Below are 14,389 nucleotides of genomic sequence, written 5' to 3'. Positions count from 1 at the left end.
AGGAACTTCTTCACTCAAAGGGTGGTGAATCTCTGGAATTCTCTGCCCGTTGAAGTGGTGGAGGCTGCCTCGCTAAATATTTTTAAGAAGCAGGTTGATGGGTTCTTGATAAGAGAGGGGATTAAGGGTTATGGGGAGAGGGCAGGAAAGTGGAACTGAGCCACGACAGATCAGCCATGATCTTATTGAATGGCGGGGCAGGCTCGAAGGGCTAGATGGCCTACTCCTGCTCCTATTTCTTATGTTCTTATGTTCTTAATAGTTGAACAGGTCGGACGGAATTAGAGGTGGGATTTATTTGATGGATAATGAGACTAACTGGTGATTAAAAAAACGTTTAAAGTTATTTTAAGAAAACATACACACTTTATGTGGTATCTATGGATGTCGGAACAAAGATTTTTTTGAAGATGAGATCAGATAGGTATTAATGGACATTTGAAAGCCAACAACACTGTTTGATTTTGGGAGAATTCTGACATATGCGCTGTTAACAAGCTAACTTAAAAATGTTGCTATTTAAGACAAAAAGGAATCAAAATGGTAACTGCCTGGAATCAAATAGAAATGTTTGATTTCTGTTTTTAAAATGTTGTGAAGCAAACTGGATAGGATTAGGGTAGAAGATAGAGATCGGAAATTAAACAGCAAATGGGTGCGGGGAGATTGAGTGCAATTCAATTCAATGGAACATTTTGATCTGGCACTGATGTGTATTCTAGCGAAAGGAAAGTATAAATTGGCTAGAAAATTGGTAGCCTTCTCCTGATGATATTTGTGTCCTTGTCTATGTTTTTTAAGAGAACAGAATTTGATACTCTGACCAATACCTGAGGTATCTGGACCATATTTGCAGAGATGAAGAAAGACTTTGACAAGGTCACCTGAGAGTCAGGAAGGTGTTGGTATGATATTGAGATACTGCATAAGTGTGCAGATGAGTTACGTACTAAGTAACTAATATGCAGGAAACCAGTCCAAAATAAACCCATTCAAGGGTTTGGAAGTTCTTGTATCTATACACTTAAGAGCAGGTCTCAGGCATGCACACTACCTGACAAACAACATGACATGAAATGGTTAATGGGGCCAAAGTGATCAAGGCACTGACACACATTCCATAGAGAAACCAATTTCAAAACAATTGGGGCAGAATTAAATGCATCAGTACCTGTCAAAAATGAACAAGGAACAAAATTATTCTGAAAGGATAAATAATTCGGACAGGAACAATTAAGGGCCTAGCAGCTAATAAACTTGGCAAGGAATATCCATCAGATGGATACAGATAAATGGAAGGCTGGAGAATATTTGAAGTCCATGCATGTTGTTATTTTGAATGATATTGAGTGAGGTGATCTGCAGGTGGGGAGTGTCAGGGAGAAAGGAGCATCAAGAGACCACAATCCAGTTAATATTAATGGAATTGAACACAAATCATGTGAAGATGAAGCTGGAGTTTACAAAAAGGGTGGATTGTCTTGTTGCACAGATTGCCCCACTGGAGGGTGAGAGAAGAGAAAGAAGAGATTGAGAATAATAATGAGACAAGAGTGGAAAGAGTTGCGGGGGCATCCCCAGATAGTGAAGGAGTGTGGAGGAAAGAAGGGGAAAGTGGTTGCCCCAAGAAGCATCAGAAGACTCTGAATGGGGATTTACATCCGGACAGGACAATATATTAGATTTAATGGATATAATATATTAGATTTATAATATATTCGATTAATATATTAGATTGGATATAATAGATTTTATTTCAATTGTTTTGAAATTGGTTTCTCTGTGGAGTATGTGGTATTGGAAGGGAATAGGAGGGGAAACTGCACAATTTTGCCAGCAATGCACTTTGTGTCCCTAGTACAACCTTGCAAAGGCAATAAAAATTAAACTCGATCACCAGCCTCGTCCCAGAGGACCTTGGGATCAGATACAGATTGAGTTTACAGGTCCGCTACCCTCATCAAAAGGGAAGTGATCTTGCCTAGTAATTATAGATCAATTTACCAGGTGGGTGGAAGAATTCCCCATGAGAGATTCCTCCGCTTTAACAAATCATAGAGGGTGGATGCAATGCAGGGCCACTTAGAGGCAGGATCCGAGAGTACGTGAGAGAATTAAACAACTATATTTGATTCAGAAGTTAGAGACTGACAGGCAATGCAGGATTGGGAGACAGATCAGCAGATTGAAAAATGAAGAATAGCTCTCAAGGGTGATGGTAAAGGTGGGGCGTGAGGGCAGCGGTCTCCAACCGTGGTGGCATGGACTGGACAAACTAATTCTAACAGGTGATACGTACAGATTTGTAGATACAAAGAGAGGAAGTCAGTGGAAGCATTATACTCTGTTAAAAATGTATGAGGACCCAAACAAACCTGATGACCACCCGTCTGGTGGGGACCAGCATTAATGTTTTCACAGGTTCCAGTTTACTCTGATGACTATCGTGGAATGGTGTACGTTCAGCTACTCACCGGAGGAACAGGAGAGTGGATAAAGAAACTCAATATCTGGATATTGCATCAAGCCACCCCCACCAATCATCGAACACAAGTAATCGAGCCATCATGGGGAGGAACTGACAGAGCATGAGGTTTTTGTCCCCTGAGGAAAACCAGGCATGTCAATTCGAATTGCTGACCCAGGGGGTGGATGGGTTAAAAAAGGATGAGACAGGAGTATAGTGTTCACCCTCTTAGGATGGAGTTTTGAAAAAGGCTTAAGGGGAGCATATTCATCAAACCCTGTGAGTTGGGATGATCAGTTGAGATAGACTCAGAGGGTAATTTAGTTATCCAAAGGATATAATATGATTCAAATACCGGATTTGTGGAGATATTTATTCAATGTCACAGAACCTGGCCAGTATTGTCAAGAATTATGTAAACAAGTAATAGATAAGACTTGATTGTAGAGATATTAGATATTACCAGCTTAATACTTGTGGATATCAAAAACCTACCCAATGTCCAAACATGGTCGAGCCTCCCCCTGATGGGTTAGTTAGGACTGGGAAAGCTAAAACTTTATTACATGATGTGACAATGGTGTCTCTAGGGGTAACCAACAATACTTACAGCATTGATCCTGAATCACAGATATGAGATGTACTGGGCGATATTGGGGGATTGTTTGGGAGTGAAAACTCGGTACTTAATTCAGTACAACTGTCTGAACTGAATGGCTATTCCTCCTGGGTTGCCACAGAAAGGGATGACAGTGTGGAGGCTATGGAACCGAGAATGCACTCACTGCCACAGACCTACAGGGTGATGGACTCATAAAAACATTGAATCAGGTAACTGAAGGGATAACTAAGACCACTGGGGCCTCAGTCAAAGGGTGGATGAAGGCTGAGATTCTTGCCAGAGATCTGATAGATGAGGTTAGGTCTGAAACTAAAGATTCGAGATTTGGAACCAGTCCTCAACCTTGATTTGAACTCTGCGATTTGGTCTGGTTATTTGAAGGGTACAAATTAAAAGGCCTTCAACAATTAATAATCTTTCCACCTTGTTGTATTTAATTATGGTAACAATATGGGTTATTAAATGGAAGACGGAGGTAACCAAACAGTTAAATGCAGTTATAGTGGTGTAAACAGGAATGCTTTATGTAATATATTAAGTGATGTATGTGATATAACACTGATATTGTGTAATTTGAATGAATTTATTTGATTGTCTTGCAGTTTGATTTTCACTTCCATGTTGATTTGGTCATGGGTAAGTGATCTATTTTGCCTGTGGCTTCAGGGATCAAGAGGAACGACTGTAGCCGAATAACTTTCAGAGATTCAACTTCAATCAAGCAAAGCAGGTTTTTGGTCAATGTTGTAAGCACGCTAGGATTTCCTGTGGCCAAGCTGGCCTGAGACTTATTCCAAAGAAAGAGCTGAAGGCAGGGAGCCAGTGTCTCCTTATCTGGGCACTGGAATGTGGGCTACATGCAGTAAGGCATAAACATGATGGGGTCTGGTGGGTCCTGACCCTGTGTGCTGGGTCTATCTGATTGGCCTCATCGAACAGTTTTTGATCAATTCATTGGCTGGCGGCCAAAGACCCATTGAGGTATAGGAATGCTAACAAACAGCTTGTGTTCAGGCAAAATCTGGACCAACATTCACAGAAAACAACAAAAGAAGAAGACTGATAGTTACGTGGCAAAATCCTGGCCAGGTTTCGTATGCAAGTGGAAATCAGCCTCAATTTCAGTAACGGATAGAGAGTATTTAGTTTATGCATTGCAGGAAATGACTAGTTTCTAAGTAGCTAAAAAATAAAGAAACAAAAACAGAAAAATGCTGGAAAATCTCAGTGGGTCTGACAGATCTGTGGAGAGAGTTAGAGCGAACATTTTGAGTCTGGATGAACCTGTGTTAGAGACCAGAATAATGAAAGTTGTGTTTAAACATTCAAAGTCGACTTAGTGTTTTCATTCGCTATTAGAGGTTAAAACACACAAGTTTGAAGGACAAAATAAATTAAATATCTTGTGTCTCTCCTTCCTTCATTTACTCCCTGCTTCAGTCAGTCAAACCACCCAGTCCCATCCTCCATCTCTTCCCCTGTTTCCCAGTCTGTAGCTGGGATTTCTTCCCCGTTTCCATTTCTCACTCTGCTCCCACACTTGACTCCAACGCCTGTTTTGTGAGCGGTGATCACAGTGACCATTCAGCCCAGAGTGTTGAACTTTCCCTTGCAGTTCATTGTAGTGCCGATTTCAGCCAGAAGATGGTGATGTCGAGCTGTTCAAAGATCAGTGAAGTTTAACAGTGCAATGTCGCCTCCTGCTGCTGCATACCTGGTACTGGCAGCAATCCCAAAAACACAAAATGCTGAAAGACTCGGCTGATCAGACAGTTCAGCAGCACCTTTCTTCACAACTGAAAGAGAATTAGATCAGAAAGAAAGGAGGGAAAATAAACATGAGCCTGGACTTCCCAATTCCATGTTCCTGTCACACACCGAGTCCCTATCGGGAAATTCCACACTGCCAGTCTGGACAATGTTCAAAAAAGCCCAGGTTGGGAGAGTGAAATTCCCCAGTTTGGGATCTTGCTGTGTGTCACGGTGTGAATTCAAAAATCTGGGCCTGTTTTCCGAGTACAGAGAAGATAAGAAAGTTCTCCTGGATTAATAACTGGGGGATTGGTGGATAGTTAGAATGTGAGAATGAAAGTGAAATCAGACAGAGCAACACCACCTCCCCCTGGCTCAGAATGGTATTGCAGCAATCAAATTAGATTTTTAAAATCCATGCAACAGCTCCACCTAATGGCTTGCGGCGAAACTGCAACAACATGTTTCCTTGTTCAATTCACCCGCAAATCAAATTAATACCAAAAGTGCTGGAAAAATGCTCAGTCGGTCCCGTCTGTGGAGAGAGAAAAACAGAGTTAACATCTCGAGTGGAATATGAATCTTTTTCAGACGATTTCCACCATCAGCAGAATTTTGCTTTCATTATAACAGATGAAATTGTTTGATTGTATAAATACAGTTGACCTGATGCAACAACATTACTTGTCAACAAAATAGTAAATCTAAAGCCACAAACTGTCTGTGGATTTATTTTTAACCCAGTAATTTCTCAGAATCTTTACGTTATTCAGGACCTCAAATTGATTTCAATATTCAATTCGTTCACACAATTTGATTTCCTGCCTGAAAGGCGATGTCAGGATTTTAGTCAGTCCTATCTGATTATATTTCTCCAAGGTTTTCTTTGTATTGATGTTTATTAGGGTAAATCAATAAAAACACTTTTAACATAAACATCCTAGTTTACATGGAGCAACACCGCCTCCTGCTGCCTGAGATCGGGACTCCACAGATTTATTTTTCCTGCATTACTGACTTCGGCCACCTGGTGGTGCTGGAACACCGTTGTTTCTTTACGGGAAGCTGATTCTGTAACTGGTTTACTAACTTACAATAACTAGTGAAGGGTGCATTACAGTTTGTGTCAGTGAATGGCTCCATTAGTCTGTGTAGATATTAGGGATGGGCAACAAATGCTGCCTTTGCCATTGACACCCCCTGTTCTGAGCTTGTCACCATGTTCTGAGATTGGGTTCTTGGGTTTGGACTCTGGTTCTGGAACTTGGTTCTAAGGCAGACTGTCAACAGATTTTAGTATCTGCTTCAACACTTATTTATTAGAACTACTTCTAAGCAGATGGGAGGAAACAGGAGCACCCGGAGGAAACGTACGCTGACACAGAGAGAATATTCAAACTCCACACAGTCACCCAAGGCCAGAATTGAACCTGGGTCACTGACGCTGTGAGGCAGCAGTGCCACTGTGCTGACATCCATTTAACTAATTTGCTGGAGTTGTTTGAAGAGGTGCCAGAAAGGGTCGATGAGGACTTGGCAGAACCCTTAAGAGTATTGATAGGCAGAGGGATCTGGGTGTACAGATACACAGGTCACTGAAAGTGGCAATGCAGATGGAGAAGGTAGTCAAGAAGGCATACGGCATGCTTGCCTTCATCGGCCGGGGTATTAAGTTTCAAAATTGGCAAGCCACGTTGCAGCTTTATAGAACTTTAGTTAGGCTACACTTGGAATATCGTGTTCAATTCTGGTCGCCACAGTATCAGAAGGATGTGGAGGCTTTCGAGAGAATACAGAAAAGATTTATCTGAATGTTGCCTGGCATGGAGGGCATTAGCTATGAGGAGAGGTTGAAGAAACTTAGTTTGTTTTCACTGGAACGACAGAGGTTGAGGGGTGACTGGATAGAAGTCTACAAGATTATGAGAGGCAGGGACAGAGTGGATAGTCAGAAACTTTTTCCCAGGGTGAAGAATCAATTACTAGGGGGCACAGGCTTAAGGTGCAAGGGGCAAGTTTTAAAGGAGACATACGAGGCAGATTTTTTACACAGAGGGTAATGGGTGTCTGGAACTCAATGCTGGGGGAGGTAATGGAAACGGATACAGTTGTGACTTCTAAGAAGCGTGTTGACAACTACATGAATAGGATGGGAATAGAGGGATACGGTCCCTGGAAGGGTAGGGGGTTTTGTTCAGTCGGGCAGCGTGGTCGGTGCAGGCTTGGAGGGGCGAAGGGCCTGTCCCTGTGCTGTAATTTTCTTTGTTCTTTGAAGCAAGGCTGCCGGGAGAGTCCAATCAACTCGCTCACTCTATGTGGTGAGTCGGTGGGTCACAAGGGTTGATGACATGGAGTGCGGTGACTTGGTGGCTCTGGGGATGATTTTGAGACCATTGCCAGTGAGACAGTGGATTCCCTCATTCCCTCATCATCAAGGAATTCCCAAAGTTTCCTGGGAGCTGCCAATATCACTGATAACTGTTAATCGTTGTTCTACCCACACACCATCAAGACATTGAATGAAGGTAAGTATGTTGAGCAGGTTGGGATGTGTCGGCTGATGTAGTTTCTCACTGAACTGCAATGGGAATGGAAGTCAGGTTCCAGTCCCACCCCAATATCACATTAGGCAGAGGCTGCATTCGCTTCTACAACCACACTCAATATTAACAGGAGCAGAGAGATTGACAGCAGATTCAGACTTCAGACCTTTGGGAAGAGAAGTATGCAGTGTGTGTCCGTAAGGCAATGTATTATTTACCCTCTTGATGTCCAATCACTTTTTGACCATGTAATTGTTTCTGTATTTTCTGTACAGTGATTAATGTAGACCAGTTGGGGTGTAGTCCTACATAAGAACATAAGAAATAGGAGCAGGAGTAGGCCATCTAGCCCTTCGAGCCTGCCCCGCCATTCAATAAGATCATGGCTGATCTGTCGTGGCTCAGTTCCACATTCCCGCCCTCTCCCCATAACCCTTAATCCCCTCTCTTATCAAAAACCCATCAACCCGCGTCTTAAAAATATTTAGCGAGGTAGCCTCCACCACTTCAACGGGCAGAGAATTCCAGAGATTCACCACCCTTTGAGTGAGTCCTGTGTGTGGAGTTTATCTCATGGTGGTAACATGGAACATTGAGGTAACATGGAAATATATCGCTGTTCCTTCACTGTCGCTGGGTCTGAATCCTGGAACTCCTGTGGTGTTTTTACAATCGTAACTTTTACAGGAAGCCAGTCGGATCCGGCTCATTGTGAAACTCACTTTCTCAACTTCAGTCAGAGGGAAGCAAACTCCAGGACGTGTAATTTGGGTCCACAGTGTCGAGCTATCTCTACACCCAAAGGAAGAAAGTCAGTCCAGAATGTTACCTTCCACCCAATAGCCTAAAATCCAACTGCATTCTTAGCTCGATTGTAATTTCCCGGATATTGTAAGGATCCGGAGGAGAACTCCTCAGAAATTATTTTCTCCCCAAGGGAATAGGAGGTGGGATCGAGGAGTGTTTGATACAAAAGATTAAATGAGACAGTTTAAATTTTAAGTAAACAGATAAATTTAATATTATGAAAAAGCCTGTAACAGAGTGATTATACAGAGAATGTAAATTGCAACACTTAAATAATATTCCGAATAGATAGTTAATTCTAATATCGATCAGAGAATCCCAAATGTAAACTCTTACTTAATACAAATATTAGATTCTAAAAAAGGAATTGAACATCCATCAAATATCAGAGTAATTTTTCCCTGATCCCCGAGAGTGTGAGACTTGTTAGGATGGATCTCAAAGGGAGCTGATCGCTATCACACTCTCCCCTAACAAATCTGATCATTCAAATTTTGTGGAGATATTTACAATGAGTTTTTGGTGTTGTATAATTAAAAGGTGATGTGGAAGATGATCATTCTCTAAATAATAGACCACCCAACTCATTACCCCATAACAGGTGAGAAAACCCTCCTATTATAATTAAGTTGACCATCCAATTTCTGTTTTTCTGAATTTATTTTTGAAAAACTCGGGCTGTGTTATGGTCATGTTGGTCAAACTGTTTGGTCAATATATTGCGTCCAATGAGACGATAAGACTTGGGGCCTTGTGTTCCTTTACCTGATTGTGGTTTTATTTCTCCCAGCTAACATTGTATTTTAGTGAGAGTTGACATTGTGACGACCCTAAGGACAGTGACTTGTAGATGCGTGTAATCTTTATTAGCAATGTCACATTGATGTGAAGGGAGTTCACCATGTATCTGCTCAGTCAGCTTTCACTCTTAGAAAATGCAGCTTGCTGTAGGTTTTACTGAAAAGTAATTTTTAAATGAATTTCTTGTATCTGTTCCATATATTAGAGCCCCTATTCCTTTCCACCAGTGGAGAGAATGGAAGAAACCAGACCAATTCTAAATGGGTTTTTTATACTCCATCCCCTTGCATTAAAGACCAATAAAACCATGTTGACTCTGCCTGTATGTGTGACTTATGAAATGTTTTGCTGCAATAAAAGTAGAAAGTAGAGGCTAACTCAACTCGGCTTTACTAGAATTCTGACTAGAGAGAGGCAAACTGACAAATGGACAAGTGGAGCACAGCTCTGAGCTCAGTTAGAAAGAAGTTGTGTGTGTCGTGGGACAGTTGGAGCAGAATGAACCAGTGAATAAGGATTGGGAGACTAGAGACGGGAGAAAGATTCATGAGGAGAGGAATTGAACTATTGAATAATAATTGAATAAATTCATCAGACCATTTCAGGTCAGTACAGTTCGAAATTTGATAAAATAATCAAAGACTGGATAAAACTTGTGGTTGGGTTGGAATCACATAAAAATACAGAAAAGTGATTGTAAAAAAAAATTTAACACTCAAATTCTGCCAGAGATCCTGTGGCCAATGAATGTTATTCCTATATTTAAACCAGAAATAGATCAGGGTAAAAAAATCCATCCAGCAGGGAGCCTAGCATCAGTGTCAGGAAAGACACTGGGATCCTGACTCAGTAATGATTTTCTCCATTGCTCTTTCCTCTCAGTCTCTTATAGACTCGACTGTAAAATATATCTGACCGTCAGGAAATTGAGCAACAAAATTAAAGTGAAAGGGAGCAATGGGCTCAATATCGTATCAAGCCAGTTAAATCTCACCCACACGGGCTCAGTAAAATCGATTGCTTTTACTTGACAGAGAAATGGTACATTGTCGATTATCCCTCTGGTTTCAATAGCAAATTAGATGGGAATGTTTCTCAGACACAGCAGAATACTGGTTGTTGCTGGAACCACAGCTGCAGTTTCCTTAGTTCAATATTTTCATTTCTCCTTCTGACAACAAACAGCAACGAATCGATCAAAGGAGGAAGTGACGGTGAACCAAACAGAACAGTCTCTGGCTGCATAATTCAGGACAATGTCTCAGATGATTTTCAGTTGATTCTTTCCTCTCTATTAACTGCATTTCCAATTCAAATTTCATCCTCAAATTCTGATTTTCACCTTCCTAACTCCTCATCATTGATTCAAATTATTAACAACTGTCGTCCCAGCCTTCATCCATGTGGAACATCACTTCGCACCTTCCACCAGTCTAAGTAAAGATTTTTAAAGTCTGACAGCATGTCTCTTTATTCAGCAATGCTCATGTTTGTATTTATTAGAATCCTGGCCTGGTAATAGCAAATAAAAATTGACACTTTGAGTTTATAACACAGTAAAATGTGACAGATTGAGTTTATTAATTTCAGTTTAAGATTGTGCACCCAGATTTGGAAATGACTTTGAATTACATTTAAAGATCCAGAGTCTTAGACCAGTCTGAACATTTCAAACCATTTTGTCTGAGTTTATTCTAAAATCAGCCCAGGCTCAGTGACAGTAGAAAGACAGAACAGCGATAAAAGATTGGGAATGGAATGGAAATGTAGGCGAGATAAATAATATCAGTGAAACATCCCCTTTGAACCAATCAGTGATGCCGGGTGAGACTCTGTCCAACCAAAGCTTCTTGTGTGGAGGATTCACTGTCGCTCTCCTCCAAAGAGGATAGAACTGGAGCCAATCTTTACACACTTTCATCTGCATTTATTTACAGAATTACACATTAAAAGCATGTGCCTCCAAACCCAACAGTGACAGTTTCAGTCTGTATCTATTTATTCCTCTTTTGAGCAAATCTAAACAATGAAGTGTCCCATTTGAACGGGGCAGGAATAACCCACTGGATCAAAGAGCCAAAACTTAACATTTGAACTTTAAGAAAGTTTAAAATTTTGGAACTTTAAAATTCAATTTACGGTTACTTTACGAGGCTGATGTTGCACTGAATCACCACTCCTCCACATTGCCCCCACCACCCTCACAACCCCTCCACACCACATCCCCCTCCATCTCCCCCCCATTCCCCCCCCTCCCCTCCACACCCCCATCTCCACCCCGACTCTGTGGTCATGGAAGGCCTCAAGTGTACCAGTGGGTAGGTGTGCACCTCATCCTTGAGGGACACCCAGGTGTAGCTGTGGAAGAGAGGCAGGCAGTTACACCAAATGATCCCATTGACTGCTCACTGCCTGGACCTGTTAATGGTCACCTTTACCAGGCCCAGGAACAGACCAATAAGGAGATCCTCTGCCCGCTCTCCTCAGCATCCTTGTGCTCAAAGATCAGGAGAGTGGGGCTGAAGTGCAGCCAGAAATTGAGCAGCAGCCCCTTCAGGTAATGGAAGAGGAGCTGGAATCTCTCACACTCGATAGAAATATTAAACACAGACTCCTCCAGGTTACAGAAATTACAGGCAGCCTGGGAATCAGTGAATTGATTTCACTCTCCATTGCACGGGACTGCCGTGTGTAACACCCTTCACCCCAAATCCCTGATGGACAGAAGGAGGATCCCACATGGACAGCATCCCACTGGGAGACTCTGCCTCCTCCGGACAACAGGACAGAACCTCACAGAGTGTCTGGATGGGCGATGAGATCGAGGGAGTGGAAGCTGTGCAAGAGCCCGTACAGGAAACCCCTCTGGGCAGAGTGGAATGGCAGAGAGGGGATTTACCCTCAATCAGACACTCCGGAGCCATGGACAGGAGCTGGATTAGCCAACAAAATGGGCCCTGAATCTGATGTCCACAATATTGGTGATCCACCGTCAAACTCTTTCTCCTGATCCAGGTGGGATTGGTCAGGGTGGATCCTTTGGGCCAGCACGGTGCCAAGGTGAGCAGACATGGTCCTGACAAATATCCTGTAGTCCGTGCTGAGGGAGACTGGGCACCACTTCATAAACAGGAGGAGATGGCCCCTCTTGGGCAGCAGGGCAATAATGGAGAGGAATATTTCTCCAGTCACTAGATTTTTCCCTCAGGACCCGTGTGTAGTCACTCAGCACCCTCTGTGCTGACCTTCAACAGATCCTCCCACAAACCTCTGTCAGCATCATCACTGTAAAAAGTCTGACAACACCAGGTTTTAGTCCAACCGATTTATTTGATAATAGACTCACAAGCTTTCGAGGCTTCCCTCTTCAGGGAAGACAAGGTCCAGGTTCTGAAGGAACCGGATCTGTGATCTCACAAACACACCACAGAACTCGATAATCTGCTGCTCCCTCAGAGCGCCGTTCTTCTCTCCGTACACCTTCCACAGGGCCGGATCCTTGTTGTGGGGCTTCTAGGATGCTTTGCTCATTAATGTACTTATAATCACCATTCCCCTCAAATAGCCAAAGTTACAGAGTAGTTCAAAATGATTTATTAAAGACTATAGCGATCGGAAACTTTTTAGACCATTAAGGCAAGACGACAGCTCAGTGACTATCGCTGATTGCTGTGCAGACACATGGATTTGGGCCGGCGTCTGTGGGAGTTTGCGCATTCTCCCCGTGCTTGCGTGGGTTTTCTCCGGGTGCTCCGGTTTCCTCCCACACCCCAAAGATGTGCTGTTAGGCTGATTGGCAGGAATAAATTGTCCCTAAATCAGTTTTCCCTCAATCTGGATGGCCATAAAACATTAGATAGGGGTCATGGGTAGAGAGGTGGACTGGTGGTGCTGAGATGGCGGCGCGGGCTCGTTGGGCCGAAGGGCCTGTTTCCCGGGCTGATTTTGTTCTTTGTTCTGAGGCGAGTCAGAGTTCAGAATTTAGAAGTACACAAGCAGTTATAGTTTCAAATTTGATTACAAGTAATTAACATTGACCAATCAATGTACAGGAGTTATCTCTATCAACTCACAGTTATAGATTAAGGTTACATCATTCATAAGGTACAGATATTGAAACAAATCACAATCACATTCCGCTTGCTTAATTGTAATATCCAATCAGAGTTAAGTTTTGATTGTAGGTTATTGTTCCAACTATCTTTGGACACCCAGCTGTGTCTGACTGTGAGAACACAAATCAATCCTCCCATTCCAAATGTCTGCTTCAATGGCCTCTCCCAGACAAAGGCATCTTCCTCCCCTTCTGTTTATATGAAACCTCTGTAACTCAGACACTCGGCCTTTGCCTGGCAATAGCAGCTTACTATCCTGATATGCATGTCTCTGCTGTTAAACTGTGTGCAGGCTTTTTTGTGGTTTAACCCTTTCACTGGACACAGTTATTAATATGGCTACTATTCACTTCTATAATTATTAGTATGGGTACCATTCCCCCTCAGTCCTCAACTCAGAGTGAACTCCAGGTCGAGCACCTCCTGCTCCCACCCCTCGACCCTGGCCTTCTGTCCCCTCATTGAACCCCTCACAGTCTCCCGACAGAAGATGTGAACCTTCTGCGAGATGTCACCTCCGACCATCCGTCAAGGGTCAGCTGGACTTTGCCATGAGCTGTCAGCTCGGAATTCCTGGAATTCCCTGAGGGAGATGAGGGGAATTCCCCCACTGACGATGGACTCTAAATCCTCCCGTATGCCCTCCACTGAGTCCCAGTCCTCCTCCGTCATCTCACTGTCAGGGACCAACCCACCCCAGCTGGTTCTGCCTCTATCACCATCCCACCCTGAGGATCGAGGGCAGAGGGCCCTCCCCGGGCTGCTCTGGAGGTTCTGGGTCAGAGGGTGACGGTGGTTCAGGATCCCGCTCCGCCTCAGGCACCGGGTCACATGGTGACTCAGGGAAAAGCTCCATCCCAAGAACCAGTGACCCCTGGCTTTAAAATCAGAGATGGGGAATGGGGACCTTCCCCCCCATCAACCTCCGTCCCCCCCAGTGACCCAGTGTGTGGGGCCTTCCCCTCCCCCACCCAGTGACCCAGTGTGTGGGGCCTTTTCCTCCCCCACCCAGTGACCCAGTGTGTGGGGCCTTTTCCTCCCCCACCCAGTGACCCAGTGTGTGGGGTCTTTTTAATCGATTCCTCGATCAGGTCGAGCAGGTCCTGGGGGATATCAGCCCGTGTCCGGGTGGGCTCAGCCTCATCGACCTCGCCCGTCCCAGCCTCCAGTGTGTCCGACTTGGTGACGAGTGACTGGATTATATTGAGTGGATCCTCCGGCCCTCCCTCAGGCAGGGGTCCTCACACATCCCCGGGAGGTACAGGCCGGACCGGAGGGATCC

At 43.6% G+C, this 14,389-nt stretch overlaps 1 protein-coding gene across 1 annotated transcript in view; it reads left to right on the top strand.

Annotated features, from left to right (window-relative positions):
• Positions 1-14,389, top strand: part of LOC145337237 (butyrophilin subfamily 3 member A1-like) — a 360,163-nt gene that overhangs the window by 151,485 nt on the left and 194,289 nt on the right. The window lies entirely within an intron of this gene.

The sequence above is a fragment of the Carcharhinus amblyrhynchos genome, unplaced genomic scaffold, assembly GCF_965287045.1.
Source record: "Carcharhinus amblyrhynchos unplaced genomic scaffold, sCarAmb.v2.hapA scaffold_45, whole genome shotgun sequence".
Lineage (NCBI taxonomy): Eukaryota > Metazoa > Chordata > Chondrichthyes > Carcharhiniformes > Carcharhinidae > Carcharhinus > Carcharhinus amblyrhynchos.
This window is presented reverse-complemented; position numbering and strand designations above follow the sequence as displayed.